The sequence below is a fragment of the Leucopleurus acutus genome, assembly GCF_964270905.1.
Source record: "Leucopleurus acutus genome assembly, chromosome: 1".
Taxonomy (NCBI): domain Eukaryota; kingdom Metazoa; phylum Chordata; class Mammalia; order Artiodactyla; family Delphinidae; genus Leucopleurus; species Leucopleurus acutus.
The window spans coordinates 75,013,146-75,028,787 of NC_139142.1; the positions used below are offsets into that span (position 1 = coordinate 75,013,146).

General features: G+C 37.9%; 1 long non-coding RNA gene across 1 annotated transcript in view; it reads left to right on the forward strand.

The window, feature by feature from the left end:
• Positions 1-15,270, forward strand: part of LOC309963032 — a 94,667-nt gene extending 79,397 nt beyond the window's left edge. The window contains exon 3 of the long non-coding RNA XR_014326277.1: positions 15,202-15,270. This is a non-coding gene — a long non-coding RNA (uncharacterized lncRNA). The remainder of the gene's footprint in view (positions 1-15,201) is intronic.
• The last annotated feature ends 372 nt before the right edge of the window (positions 15,271-15,642 follow it).

The following is a 15,642-nucleotide window of genomic DNA, read 5'->3' on the forward strand; positions in this document are numbered from 1 at the left end:
GCAAGGTCCCTCAGCTGCACTATAGCAGCTGTCTCTGAAATGTAGTTTCTGGCTGGATCAAGTCTGAATGTGTATAACACCCAGGTTGGGAGATTTGGCCTGCCTTAAACATTGTGCTCCCTTTCCTTGTGGTTTAATGATAAATGATTATATATAGTAAAGGACAGTCCAGTGATCAATATTGAAGGACATATGGGAAGGAGATTTATTACTTCAGATTTCCAAATTTAGTAAATTAATCTGTGATGGAATCTGAAGGGCTTACCAGAAACAAATTCATTATGAATCATGCTGTGTTTGCAAATATTCATTCATGTTCTTCTGATTGTTTTCTTGCCTCCAATTTCGATTCTAAGGTGAAATATGTTCAGTGATCCTCAACTTCCCTACAAAAGATAAGCCAGAAGCCATCACCCCCCTTCCTTCCTACTTACCCGCCAAATCATGGGAACTGGTAACTTCACAACAGCAAATATCACTCAGACAAATGAGAACAAAACAGGGTTCTGACTTCTGTTATATCTCCAGTTGTGTATTGGAATAACAAATGGTAGTGGCAGTAAAATCATATTCACTTGTGATGTAACTCTATGCTTAACTTATTAGAAGTTGTAGGAAGCAAGGCTCCACAGGTCCTCTAAATCCAAATATTTGGCCATGTGTTTGTCATGAGTGCACATATATTGTTTGGTGCAATTCTATAATTATCGTTATAGTTGTCACGAAGACAGAGCTTCTCATAACATACCGTTTAATCAGTGAAAATATAAAAACTATTAACAGTATAAATGCTTTCCAAAATAAAAATATTTCCTTCTCTTGACATTGAAGGAATGAAGATTCTTTTCCATTTTATCCTGAAATTTCATCTAATGAAGTTGTTTATGCCAAATGATCAAATTTCAAGCATTTTATTTTTGTTTCAGCACCTCATAAAGAAACCCCAATGAGAATAACTGAGTTATTCTGTTGTAGATTGTCTTCAGACTCTCCTTGATTCCTTTATGGGAATTCCAAATTCACATATCATATGAGGGTACAGAATCACTACTGGGGTTCCCAGATCTTCCCTAGTCCCTCCCTGTGACATCCTTGATGACTGTTTTCTCATGCTGACCATGCATTCCCATCCAGGCATTATATCTTATTTTAATCTTGTATATTTCATTCAAGTGAAAGCTACTCTACTCATATATACATTCTACTCCAAATTTGTTATTAAACTGTTCAAACTACTAGAAAAAAAGCAAAACGAACTTTGAGAGCCAGAGGAATTCACATAGTGACATCTTTGTTTTTTAATTTTAAACTATAGTCATCATGCTGTACATTGCAATCCTAGGAGGAATTTATCTTTAACTGGAAGTTTGTACCTGTGGAACACCTTCACAGACTCCCACCCCCATCCCCACTGATTCTGAGAATCGCCAGTCTGTTCTCTGTACCTATGAGTTCTGCTGTGTGTGTATGTCTGTGCCTGTGCTTTAGATTCCACATACAAGTGATTTCATACAGTATTTTTTTAATTTTAATTTTCATACAGTATTTGACTTTGTCTTCACTTAACATTATGCCGTCTAGTTTCATCCATGTTGTAAATGGCAGGGTTTCTTTTTTTTTTTTGATGACATTATCCTTGTTCATTCATCTGTCAATGGACACTTAGGTTGTTTCCAAGTCTTGGCTATTGTAGATGAGCTGCAATGAAGAGATATCTTTTTGAGATGGTGCTTTTATTTCCTTCAGGTATATACCCAGAAGTGGAAATCCTGGATCGTATAGTAGTGCTCGTTTTAATTTTTTTGAGGCATCTCCATACTGTTTGCCATAGACATTGCACTCATTTACATTTCCACTGACAGTTCACAGGGTTCCCTCTTTTTCACATTCTTACCAACACTTTTTTTCTTTTCTTTTTGATAATAGCCATTCTGACAGGTGTAAGGTGATACCTCATTTTCATTTTGATTTTCATTTCCCTGATTATTAGTCATGTTGAGGATCTTCTAATTCACCCATTGGCCATTTGTATGGCTTCTTTGGGAAAATGTTTATTCAGATGATCTGCCTATTTTTTAATCAGATTGCTTTTTCTATTGATCATATGATATTTTAATATATTTTGATATTAACCCCTTATCAGATATATAATTGGATAATATTTTCTTCCATTACCTAGATTGCCTTCTCATTTTGTTCATGGTTTCTTTTGCCTCACAGTTTGATGTAGTCCCACTTGTTTATTACTGCTTTTGTTGTCTTTGCTTTTGGTGTCAAATACAAAAAATCATTGCCAAGACTGATGTCAAGGAATTTGTTCCGTAAGTTTTCTTCTAGGAGTTTTATTGGGTTAGGTCTATGTTCAAGTCTCTAATCCAATTTGAGTTGATTTTTGTGTATGGTGTAAGAGAAGTGTCCAGTTTCATTCTTTTGCATAGGGCTTTCCATTCTTCTTAACACCATTTATTGAAGAGACTTTCCTTTCCTGAAAGTATATTTTTGGCTTCTTTTTCATGAATTAATTGACTATGTACACATGGGTTTATTTTTACTTTTGTTTTTTAACATCTTTATTGGAGTATAATTGCTTTACAATGTTGTGTTAGGTTCTGCTGTATAACAAAGTGAATCAGCTATATGTATACATATATCCCCATATACATTCCCTCTTGCATCTCCCCCCTACCCTCCCTATCACGCCCCTCTAGGTGGGCACAAAGCATCGAGGTGATCTCCCCGTGCGATGCAGCTGCTTCCTACTAACTATCTATTCTAGATTTGGTAGTGTATATATGTCAATGCTACTCACTCACTTCGTCCCAGCTTACCCTTCCCCCTCCCTGTGTACTCAAGTCCATTCTCTACATCTGCGTCTTTATTCCTGTCCTGCCCCTAAGTTCATCAGAACGTTTTTTTCTTTTTTTTTAGATTCCACATATATGTGTTAGCATACGGTATTTGTTTTTCTCTTTCTGAATTACTTCACTCTGTATGACAGACTCCATGTCCACCCACCTCACTACAAACACCTCAATTTCGTTTCTTTTTATGGCTGAGTAATATTCCATTATATATATGTGCCACATCTTCTTTATTCATTCATCTGTCCATGGACATTTAGGTTGCTTCCATGTCCTGGCTATTGTAAACAGAGTTTCAATGAACAGTGTGGTACATGCTTCTTTTTGAATTACGGTTTTCTCAGGGTATATGCCCAGTAGTGGGATTGCTGGGTCATATGATAGTTCTCTTTTTAAGGAACCTCCATACTGTTCTCCATAGTGGCTGTATCAATTTACATTCCCACCAACAGTGCAAGAGGGTTCCCTTTTCTCCACACCCTCTCTAAAATTTATTGTTTGTAGAATTTTTGATGATGGCCATTCTGACCGGTGTGAGGTGATACCTCATTGTAGTTTGATTTACATTTCTCGAATGAGTAGTGATGTTGAACATCTTTTCATGCATTTGTTGGCAATCTGTATATCTTCTTTGGAGAAATGTCTATTTAGATCTTCTGCCCAATTTTGGATTGGGTTGTTTGTTTCCTTGATATTGAGCTGCATGAGCTGCTTGTATATTTTGGAGATTAATTGTTTTTCAGTTGCTTCGTTTGCAACAAAATATTTTCTCCCATTCTGAGGGTTATCTTTTTATCTTGTTTATGATTTCCTTTGCTGTGAAAAAGCTTTTAAGTTTCATTAGGTCCCATTTGTTTATTTTTGTTTTTATTTCCATTTCTCTAGGAGGTGGGTCAAAAAAGATCTTGCTGTGATTTATGTCAAGGAGTGTTCTGCCTATGTTTTCCTCTAAGAGTTTGATAGTGTCTGGTCTTACATTTAGGTCTTTAATCCATTCTGAGTTTATTTTTGTGTATGGTGTTAGAAAGTGTTCTAATTCATTCTTTTACATGTAGCTGTCCAGTTTTCCCAGCACCACTTATTGAAGAGGCTGTCTTTTCTCCATCGTATATTCTTGCCTCCTTTATCAAAGATAAGGTGATCATTTGTGTGTGGGTTTATCTCTGGGCTTTCTATCCTGTTTTACTGATCTATACTTCTGTTTTTGTGCCAGTACCATACTCTCTTGATTACTGTAGCTTTGTAGCATAGTCTGAAGTCAGGGAGCCTGATTCCTCCAGATCCATTTTCCTTTCTCAAGATTGCTTTGCCTATTCAGGGTCTTTTGTGTTTCCATGCAAATTTAAAAATTTTTTGTTCTAGTTCTGTAAAAAAAAAAATGCCATGGTTAGTTTGATAGGGATTGCATTGAATCTGTAGATTGCTTTGGGTAGTATTGTCATTTTCACAATGTTGTTTCTTCCAATTGAAGAACATGGTATATCTGTCTATCTGTTTCTCCATCTGAAGAAATCTGTTTAATTTCTTCCATCAGTGTCTTATAGTTTTCTGCATACAGGTCTTTTGTCTCTTTAGGTAGGTTTATTCCTAGGTATTTTATTATTTTTCTTGCAGTAGTAAATGGGAATGTTTCCATAATTTCTCTTTCAGATTTTTCATCATTAGTGTATAGGAATGCAAGAGATTTCTGTGCATTAATTTTGTATCCTGTTACTTTACCAGATTCATTTATAAGCTCTAGTAGTTTTCTGGTATCATCATTAGGACTCTCTATGTATAGTAGCATGTCATCTGCAAACAGTGACAGCTTTACTTCTTCTTTTCCAATCTGGATTCCTTTTATTTCTTTTTCTTTTCTGATTGCTGTGGCTAAAACTTCCAAAACTATTTTGAATAATAGTGGCGAGAGTGGACAACCTTTGTCTTGTTCCTGATATTAGAGGAAGTGGTTTCAGTTTTTCACTATTGAGGATGATGTTGGCTGTGGGTTTGTCATATATGGCCTTTGTTATGTTGAGGTAAGTTCCCTCTATGCCTACTTTCTGGAGAGCTTTTATCATAAATAGGTGTTGAATTTTGTTGAAAACTTTTTCTGCACCTATTGAGATGATCATATCGTTTTTATCCTTCAGTTTGTTAATATGGTGTATCACATTGATTGATTTTCATATACTGAAAAATTCTTGCATTCCTGGGATAAACCTCACTTGATCATGGTTTATGATCCTTTTAATGTGGTGTTGGATTCTGTTTGCTAGTATTTTGTTGAGGATTTGTGCATCTAAGTTCGTCAGTGAAATTGGTCTATAGTTTTCTTTCTTTGTGACCTTTGGTTTTGGTATCAGGGTGATGGTGGCCTCATAGAAAGAGTTTGGGAGTGTTCCTCCCTCTGCTATATTTTGCAAGAGTTTGAGAAGGATGGTGTTAGCTCTTCTCTAAATGTTTGATAGAATTCGCCTGTGAAGCCAACTGGTCCTGGGCTTCTGTTTGTTGGAAGATTTTTCATCCTAGTTTCAATTTCAGTGCTTGTGATTGGTCTATTTATATTTTCTGTTTCTTCCTTGTTCAGTCTCAGAAAGTTGTGCTTTTCTAAGAATTTGTCCATTTCTTCCAGGTTGTCCGTTTTATTGGCATATAGTTGCTTGTAGTAATCCCTCATGATCCTTTGTATTTCTGCAGTGTCAATTGTTACTTCTCCTTTTTCATTTCTAATTCTGTTGATTTAAGTCTCCTTCCCTTTTTTCTTGATGAGTCTGACTAGAGGTTTATCAATTTGTTTATCTTCTCAAAGAAAGAGCTTTTAGTTTTATTGATCTTGGATATTGTTTCATTCATTTCTTTTTCATTTATTCCTGATCTGATCTTTATGACTTCTTTCCTTCTGCTAAATTGGGGGTTCTTTTGTTCTTCTTTCTCTAATGGCTTTAGGTGTAAGGTTAGGTTGTTTATTTGAGCTTTTTCTTGTTTCTTAAGGTAGGATTGTATTGCTATAAACTTCCCTCTTAGAACTGCTTTTGGGGCATCCCATAGGTTTGGGGTCGTCGTGTTTTCATTGTCATTTGTTTCTAGGTACTTTTTGGTTTCCTCTTTGATTTCTCAGTGATCTCCTGGTTATTTAGTAGTGTATTGTTTAGCCTCCATGTGTTTGCATTTTTTACAGTTTTTTTCCTGTAATTGATATCTAGTTTCATAGTGTTGTGGTCAGAAAAGATACTTGATATAATTTAAATTTTCTTAAATTTACCAAGGCTGGATTTGTGACCCAAGATGTGATCTCTCCTGGAGAATATTCCATGAGCACTTGAGAAGAAAGTGTATTCTGTTGTTTTGGATGGAATGTCCTATAAATGTCAATTAAATCCATGTTGTTTAATGTGTCATTTAAAGCTTGTGTTTCCTTATTTATTTCCATTTTGGATGATCTGTCCACTGCTGAAAGTGAGGTGTGAACGTCCCCTACTATGGTTGTGTTACTGTCAATATCCCCTCTTATGGCTATTAGCATTTGCCTTATGTATTGAGGTGCTCCTACGTTGGGTGTATAAATATTTACAATTGTTATATCTTCTTGGATTGATCCCTTGATCATTATGTAGTGTCGCTCTTTGTCTCTTGTAGTCGTCTTTATTTTAAACTCTATTTTGTCTGATATGAGAATTGCTACTCCAGCTTTCTTTTGATTTCCATTTGCATGGAATATCTTTTTCCATCCCCTCACTTTCAGTGTGTATGTGTCCCTAGGTCTGAAGTGGGTCTCTGGTAGACAGCATATATACAGCTCTTGCTTTTGTATCCATTCAGCCAGTCTATGTCTTTTGGTTGGAGCATTTAATCCATTTACATTTAAGGTAATTATCAATATGTAGTTCCTATTACCATTTTCTTAATTGTTTTGGGTTTGTTATTGTACTCTTTTCCTTCTCTTGTGTTTCCTGCCTAGAGAAGTTCTTTTAGCATTTGTTGTAAAGTTGGTTTGGTGATGCTGAATCCTCTTAGCTTTTGCTTGTCTTAAAGGTTCTAATTTGTCCATCAGATCTGAATGAGTTCCTTGCTGGGTAGAGTAATCTTGGTTGTAGGTTTTTCCCTTTCATCACTTAAAATATGTCCTGGCACTCCCTTCTGGCGTGCAGTCTTTCTGCTGAAAGATCAGCTGTTAACCTTATGGGCATTCCCTTGTATATCATTTGTTGTTTTTCCCTTGCTACCTTGAATATTTTTTCTTTGTATTCAACTTTTGATAGTTTGATTAATATGTGAATTGGCATGTTTCTCCTTGGATTTATCCTGTATGGGACTCTCTGCACTTCCTGGACTTGACTGACAATTTCCTTTCCCATATTAGGGAAGTTTTCAACTATAATCTCTTCCAGTATTTTCTCAGTCCCTTTCCTTTTCTCTTCTTCTTCTGGGACCCCTATAATTCGAATGTTGGTGCATTTAATTTTGTGCCAGAGGTCTCTGAGACTGTCGTTGATTCTTTTCATTCTTTTTTCTTTATTCTGCTCTGTGGTAGTTATTTCCACTATTCTCTCTTTCAGGTCACTTACCCATTCTTCTGTCTCAGTTATTCTCTATTGATTCCTTCTAGAGAATTTTTAATTTCATTTATTTTGTTGTTCATCATTGTTTGTTTGCTCTTTAGTTCTTCTAGGTCCTTGTTAAACGTTTCTTGTATTTTCTCCATTCTATTTCCAAGATTTTGGATCATCCTTCCTATCATTACTCTGAATCCTTTTTCAGGTAGACTGCCTATTTCCTCTTCATATTTTTTGCTCTGGTGGGTTTTTCCCTTACTCTTTCCTCTGCTGCATATTTCTCTGTCTTCTCATTTTGTTTAACTTACTGTGTTTGGGTTTCCTTTTTGCAGGCTGCAGGTTCATAATTCCCCTTGCTTTTCGTGTCTGCCCCCATTGAAAAAGGTTAGTTCAGTGTCTTGTGTAGGCTTCTTCGTGGAGGGGACTGGTGTCTTTGTTCTGGTGGGTGGGATTGGATCTTGTCTTTCTGGTGGTCAGGGCTGCGTCCAGTGGTGTGTTTTGTGGTGTCTGTGAGCTTAATATTATTTTAGGCAGCCTACTGCTGATGGATAAGGCTGTGTTCCTGTCTTACTAGTTGATTGGCATAGGGTGTGCAGCACTGGAGCTTGCTGGCCATTGGGTGGAGCAGGGTCTTAACATTGAGGCGGAGATCTCTGGGAGCGCTCTCACTGATTGATATTACATGTGGCCGGGAGGTTTCTAGTGGTCCAATGTCCTGAACTCAGCTCTCCCACCGCAGAGGCTCAGGCCTGACACCAGGCCGGAGCACCTAGACAACAGGGGCTTATATTTGGGCTCTCCATTCTGCTCCATTGATCAACGTGTCTGTTTTTATGCCAGTACCAGTGTTTTGACTACTATAGCTTTGTAATATAGTTTGAAATAAGCAAATGTGATACCCTCAGTTATGTTCCTCTTTCTCTAGATTGCTTTGGCTATTCGTGGTCTATTTTGGTACCATACAAATTTCAGGATTTTTTTGTTCTATTTCTGTGAAAAGTGCCATAGAATTTTGACAAGGATTTCATTCAATCTGTAGATTGCTTTGCGTACTATGGATATTTCAACAATTTAATTTTTTATGTCCATGAGAACAAAGTATCTTCCCATTTATTTTTGTCTTCTCAATTTCCTTAATCAATGTCTTATAGATTTCAGTGTACAGGTCTTTCACTTCCTTGTTTAAATTTATTCCTAAATATTTTCTGTTCGATGCAATTGTAAATTGAATTGTTTTTTTAACATCACCTTCTGATAGTTTGTTAGTAGTATGTGGAAACACAACTGATTTTTGTGTATTGGTTTTGTATCCTGCAACTTCACTGAATTTGTGTATTAGTTCTAACATATACTGACATCTTGTGGGCACGTCTCCCACTGCTAAGCCAAATGATGTGATTTTCTTTTCACTTTCTCTTTTTGTGTATGAAAAAGTGCACATTAAGAACTGGAGTAGGAAGTCTCTATGCTGTTTATTTTCGGTTGAACAACGTTTAGTTCATAAGCAAGGTAAAAGATTTTTCTAATGGAATTTTTATTGGCATTTCTGTGGCCTATTCAGGAAGAACACCAAGTCTTATACAGCCTTGAGAGGAGGGGGAAAGTCTCTCTAAATGACAAGAAAGATGGGGCTTCCCTGGTGGTGCAGTGGTTAAGAATCTGCCTGCCAATGCAGGGGACACGGGTTCGAGCCCTGGTCTGGGAAGATCCCACATGCCACAGAGCAACTAAGCCTGCGCTCTAGAGCCCGTGACCACAACTACTGAGCCCTTGTGCCGCAACTACGGAAGCCCAGGCACCCTACAGCCCATGCTCCACAAGAGAAGCCACCGCAATGAGAAGCCCGCGCACTGCAACGAAGAGTAGCTCCCGCTCTCCGCAACTAGAGAAAGCCCGTGCGCTGCAACGAACACCCAACACAGCCAAAAATAAAATAAATAAATTCATAAAAATTTTAAAGAAAAGAAATACTTTTAAAAAAATGACAAGAAAGAGTAAATGAGACTCAGATACAGAGGGTGATGTGCTCAAAGTGACTGAGAAGGTTAAGGTCAGATCCTAACCTAGAAGCCAAGTTGCCTGATTCTCTGGTCTCCTAAAATGTTTCTAGGGATCATGTGTTACTAGGAGGGCATTTATAGACGGCATGTCTTGGTATAAAGGAAACAATAGACCTGGCACTCATCCTTACGCTCCACAAACCCTGTTCATAACTGGTCTTTCCCCATTCTCTGCATGTGCCTAGCGGCCCCAACACAGAGTGGACTGGCCAGGAGGAGAGAAAGGAGGGCAAAAAGGAAAGAAACTGTAAGAAAGAAGGGGGAGTAGACTTGAAAACGTTTTCTAGTTACCTTCTCAAGTTTAAGAGAACTAAAAGAGATTGAGGAAAAATAATTCTCTTCCCACTGGAAAAAAAATTACACTTTTCTTTGTTCCTAGAAAAAATTGACAGAAATGGATCAATTAAGCTGGAAATCTGCATAGCCACTTCTTTGTGTGTCACCCCATTTGAAGTAGCAAGAAAACCTTTCATAATGGATTGGGACAAGGCCAGGAATCATTGAATGTTTGGAAGCTGTGCCCAGACTATTCTGCTTATAACAAAGAGAATAAAATATATCATTTGTCATAGTTTCCACATGACTTCAATATTGCATGTGAGCTAACTACTCTTTCCCCATCTGATCAGGGACGTTACTGACAGAGATACAGCAGGCCCCTCTTGCGACTAAACACATGAATGCCGTCACCAGATCCCAGGCAAGTCCACCTACCAGCTTTTGTAAAGTTACTGTACGGATAATGGAAGAGAACAGCTTAGATGTGCGTCTCATGTTACAGATTGGACAGTTTTGGTCATTTAAGTTTTTAGAATGATCACTGTGTGTAACAAGACAATTGTTGCAGTATTTACAGAGTTTTTGCTTTTTTTCATTTTTAAAACCACATGATGTTTCCTTCATTCAGGCAGATGGGTGATTCTCAGCTCATCACTTCAAGGAAAGGATGTACTGCTGGGAAAAAAATAAAGCTGCCTTGCTTACCATTTTATTTCAAAAGTTTTAGTCCTATAGGCAAATCAAAGGACAAGCATCAGTTACAGATTTAGGAGATGATACACTGAAATAATACAAGTTAGCCTACCTGAGGCAAAATAAGCATTTTCTAAGTGGAGCAAGGGGGAGAGGAGAGAGTATCCGAGTAAAGCCAGGAGGCATAAGTATCGATGGGTCCTAGAGGAACATTGAACCTTGTCCCCTAGAGACATCTTGGAAAGAAAACCACAAGACCTCTGGGCCACTTTCATGTATTAAATAAATCTCAGTGCAGCCCTGGTTAAAACTTCCATCTTCATTTCTCTCTTCTGCTCTTTGAACCTGAGGCTTGACTCCTGGCTGCAGTAAGGTCAGCATGGCTTGCTCTGTTCTCTTCCTCTGCCTTTTGTCTTTGGTTCTGATTCCCTTGAGTTTAGGGAAAAAACAAAAGTTAAGAAGAATTTTTTTAAAATGGCAGACACGTTCTCATTTAACTGGTGTGCACCTTTGGGTGTCACTGCTTTCCTGCCCAACCACTGATGGCCTCGATGTGCGAGCATCCCTGTGAGAGAGCAGCCGGGGACCCTCAGGAGCCTCCTCAAGGCAGGATCTCCCCCTGCCTGTCAGATCCCATTCAGGAAGCACTCCCCATGGCCTCTTGTCTCCCCTTTTCCTGGTGGAGAACTGGCTGATGACTCAGGCCTGCTGCCTTCAGAGGTGGCACCTGTGGGACACAGCACTCACTCCTCCTCACCGTGCCTCATGGAGACACCCAGGCAGCCCCAATGCTGCCCCCCTTCACTGTACCATCCTTCTCTGATTTCCTCATCTTCTGCTTAAGTAGATGCAAAAATAGATCAAAATCTGCTCCAGAAACAGATATCCAAAGACAGAATGCCATGCAGTTTTCCTTTTTACTCCGATGATCTCTGTCTTTAAAAGCAAGTATTTTAGGATAGCGATGTCTGAAGTGGCTCATGGGGAAAGTGGAACACTCTGATGATACTCTTCTCCTGACTGCTCCATCCCTCACATCAGCTAAAGAAGTGAAGGTCAGGGGTTGCAGGGTCTGTACAGTTGCTTCTTCATAAATCCTAGAGTGCCTGGCTGTGAGTTGTTCTTAATGGAAAATGGTGAACGCTTAATGCCTCTTAGTCCCTAGTTCTGGGTCCCAGCTGGCAAATTTGAGACAATGAAAAATGCTCCAGAGTACATCTTATTCATCTAAATGGAAAAAAAATCTCTTTGATTCTATAAGTGATTCTAAATAAAGGTTTCTAATTCTTAAGACAAAATAAAAAAATATACATATATAGTCCAATATTTTATATTGTGTAATTTATATATATTATAATTAAATACATTCCAATAATATTAGTAATATCAATTCATATTTACCAATTAGATGAGCTTGAGGAACAAAATTCAATAATAAGCCCTGCACCAACCAAGTCACCACAGATACAGGAAAAGCAAAGCCTGGCTGTGAGGATATGGCCGAAGATTAAACACGGTCATAAAACAATTATAAGTCATCAGTGTGGTCTCTCCTGGAAATTATTAGGAGAACTATGAAGGCAGAGGTTAGATAATTATTGTGCTATATTTTGCAATAAACAAAATTTTATCAGTGTTGTAAATTGCTTTCTTCAATATGAATTTTAAATGTTGTAAAGAATCCAGAAAGAGTAAAAAGATTAATTAAAATTATGAAGTATAATATATTTAAACTTTAGAACAGAGGAGGAAATATTAAGAAATAACTGACTCATGGCCTTTAACATATAGAGAGGTTTTGTTTTTTAATTAAAAATAAAGAATGAAAACAAATAAACAACAAACACTTACAAAAATCTTTGATCCAACAGCGTCCATCATCATAACAATAGCCCTTGTCATAGAATTAAGACTTTCTCCATTTCACGTTTGAGTTCTTGCAGTTACAAAAGGCATTCCACTAACAGCTGGCCTAGCTCATTAACGTGACAAAAACTTGCACTTACATCAGTTTTATACCAAATCTCACCATTCATTAAACCATGGATAAATTTCTGTTTGCTGTTGTTGAAAACAAAAGTCATTACCTTGTTTATCATTAAAAAAGAGATTTTTTTTACTAATCAAAATAGGATATGGTTTAATCAGAATAAGGTGTTACGTGCATTAGGTGTCCCCAGGTGGGTTCTGAGGTTCTCTAACCATCTAACATCTAAGTGAATACACAACACATACATTTTCATATCATCCATCCTCCTGAAATTCAGCAGTCTTCCATATTTTTCAGAGTGTTTCAGAGTAAAATCTCCCAGTCACTTGAACCAAAATCATCAAGTAACTCACTAAAAAAGTAAACCCCCAACCTCATGCCAGACCTATTGAATCAGAATCTGTTGATCAGAATAAGACATATTTTTTCTAAATGTGATTCTTAAATGTACAGTAAAATTTGACAAATACTGTCCAATTGGTTAACTCTGGAGTTTTTATTTTTTAATCTCATCTTATATTGCCTGCAGCATTTACTTTATCTCAGAAATCCCTTCATCTTTAAACATTCTTAAGCCTCAGTTTCCTCAACTGAGGATGGGTTAATATTACTTTGCGGTTTTTAGATTATAAAATGAGTTGTAAAGTGCTTAGCAATGGACTTGGCATATGGTAAGTGTTCCATAAATGATAATAAAGATGATTGTGGTAATGATGCAAATGACAAAATAAGGGCAGGTGGAAACAAGGATCCCATGATAATTCTCTGATCTCTTTCCCTGAACACATTGGGCAGACTTTAAAGCTGTAAACCCAAAAGATTAAAATTAAACAAAACCATTTGGTGTGCATTAAAGAATACCTCTCTTTCCCTAAATCAGGAAATTTCCACTTCTGCTTTCCGTCTTTGTAGACCTTGCCTCTTCCCCTCCCACACGGGAGGGGTGAGGAGGGTTGATTCTGTTGTTCGCAGTCCATTTATGAGTAGGAATTAGTCCTTAGTCTAACTTAAAATGTAGGACTCAAATCTCCACTCACTCTGCTTATATCACTTGCATTTTAAGTCTTTGCCTACCTGTGATAATAAGCAAATCTAAGGAGAGCTAATTTAGTACGCTGTGATTGGCTACCTCTTTCTCTTTCTCTTTCAGCTCAGATACTTGAAAATCAAGTCAACTCTTGGCCAGTTTGAGGCGTGGCCTATCTCTCCTACTCATCCTTATAGGAATTCTGAGCTTGCTTTTCTGGATTCAGAAGGAAGAAGGAAACTCCACTTAGGCCTGAACCTCAACCCACCTTTCCTGCTTTAGAGGTAATCAGGTCCTGGTTCGGCTGAAAGTCCTTCTTCACTTTCCATTTGTATTAAGCTAATACATATAAGCATCCTCAGGAATCTTCCCAGTGGTGAGCAGGGCAGGATTTGGCCAATCTTACGTCCCTGGAAATATCATCATGGCACATAAAATCCCCACTTCAAATGGAAATTACCAAACATTTTAGTTGAATACTAATGAATATATGATATATCCAAACATGTGGGATACAGCAAAAGCAGTACAGAAGGTCCCTGACTTACGGTTTTCTGACTTTATGATGGTATGAAAGTGATATGCATTAAGTAGAAACCACACTTCAAATTTTGAATTTTGATCTTTTCCTGGGCTAGTATGATGCTCTCTTTTGATGCTGGACAGCTCCCAGCCAGTCACTGGATCACAAGGGTAAAGGACCATCACACTAGTACCAAACGTAAAATAGATAGCTAGTGGGAAGCAGCTGCATAGCACAGGGAGATCAGCTCGGTGCTTTGTGACCACCTAGAGGGGTGGGATAGGGAGGGTGGGAGGGAGACACAAGAGGTAGGAGATATGGGGATATATGTATATGTATAGCTGATTCACTTTGTTATAAAGCAGAACCTAACACGCCATTGTAAAGCAATTATACTCCAATAAAGATGTTAAAAAGAACAAAACAAAACCGGTCTGAACTCAGACAACCACTCTGCTTTTTGTTTTCAGTACAGTATTCAATAAATTACATGAGAGAGTCAGCACCATATTATAATATAGGCTTTGTGTTAGATAATCTTGCCCAACTGTAGGCTAATGTAAGTGTTCTGAGTACGTTCAAGGTAAGCTAGGCTAAGCTATGATGTCCGGAGTTTAGGTGTATTAAATGCACTTTTGACTTAAGATATTTTCAACTTATGATGGGTTTATTGGGATGTAACTCCACTGGAAGTCAAGGAATATTTGTAATTAGAGGCAAATTTATGGATTTATATTATATTTGTTAGGAAAGAAGAACTGTTGAGAATCAATAGTCAAACTTGCAACTCAAAGAACTAGAAAAAGTAGCAAGATAAATAAAAGAAAGTAAAGGTAGTAAATAATAAACTATGTGCAGGAGAAACAAAATTGACCAACTTTCACAAGAAAAAACAAATATATAAAGAACCCCTTACCCGTTAAAGTAACTGAATCCATAATTGAAGGATTATTAAGTTTCTCCCATAAGTGAAACTATGCTTAGATGGCTCACTAGTGAACTTTCGGAAAATTAAAAAAAAATTATTAAAAACCCTGTACAAATTCTTCTATAGATAGAAAAGGAGCCATAAGTTGCAACTTACCTAATGAACTATTATAATCTTGATACCAAAATCTGACCTAAACATTTTAATGAAAGACAAAGTTGAATACCAGTATCACTCAGGATCCTGGACAGAATGAACAGTAATCTCTGCTGTCTGGCTGTGTCACAAGATTTCATTCTCCATAGGACTACTTGGAAAGAGGTTCTGGGTGCTAAGCAACTACTTCATCGAAGAAGGAAAACACCAAAGATGCCCTGATTCCAGAGCCCCAGCTGCAGGGTTTGTGTACAGGCTGCAGGTGCCTGGGGAGCACTGTGTCTCCACAGCACAGAGGTAAGTGGCTGAGTCTTCAGGTTTAGGGGCTGCAATGTGCAGAAAGCTTCCCTTCTTTAACAAGGTGGCTCTTAGTCTTTCATTCTGCTTTTCGTCCCCAACTGAGTAAAGAGCGAAGAGAAGTTCGGGTCCCTTCCCAGGATCCTGTCTATACCACAGTAGCCCGTTAAAATTGCTGACCGTGTAGCTGCAGTTGAGGATGAGACTGTCTCCCTCCTGGATTTTCAGGGTCTGAGGACTCTGCTCCACCTTGTCTTCTCCCCTCAACCCTGTTCAGGAAAACAAAATCAGAA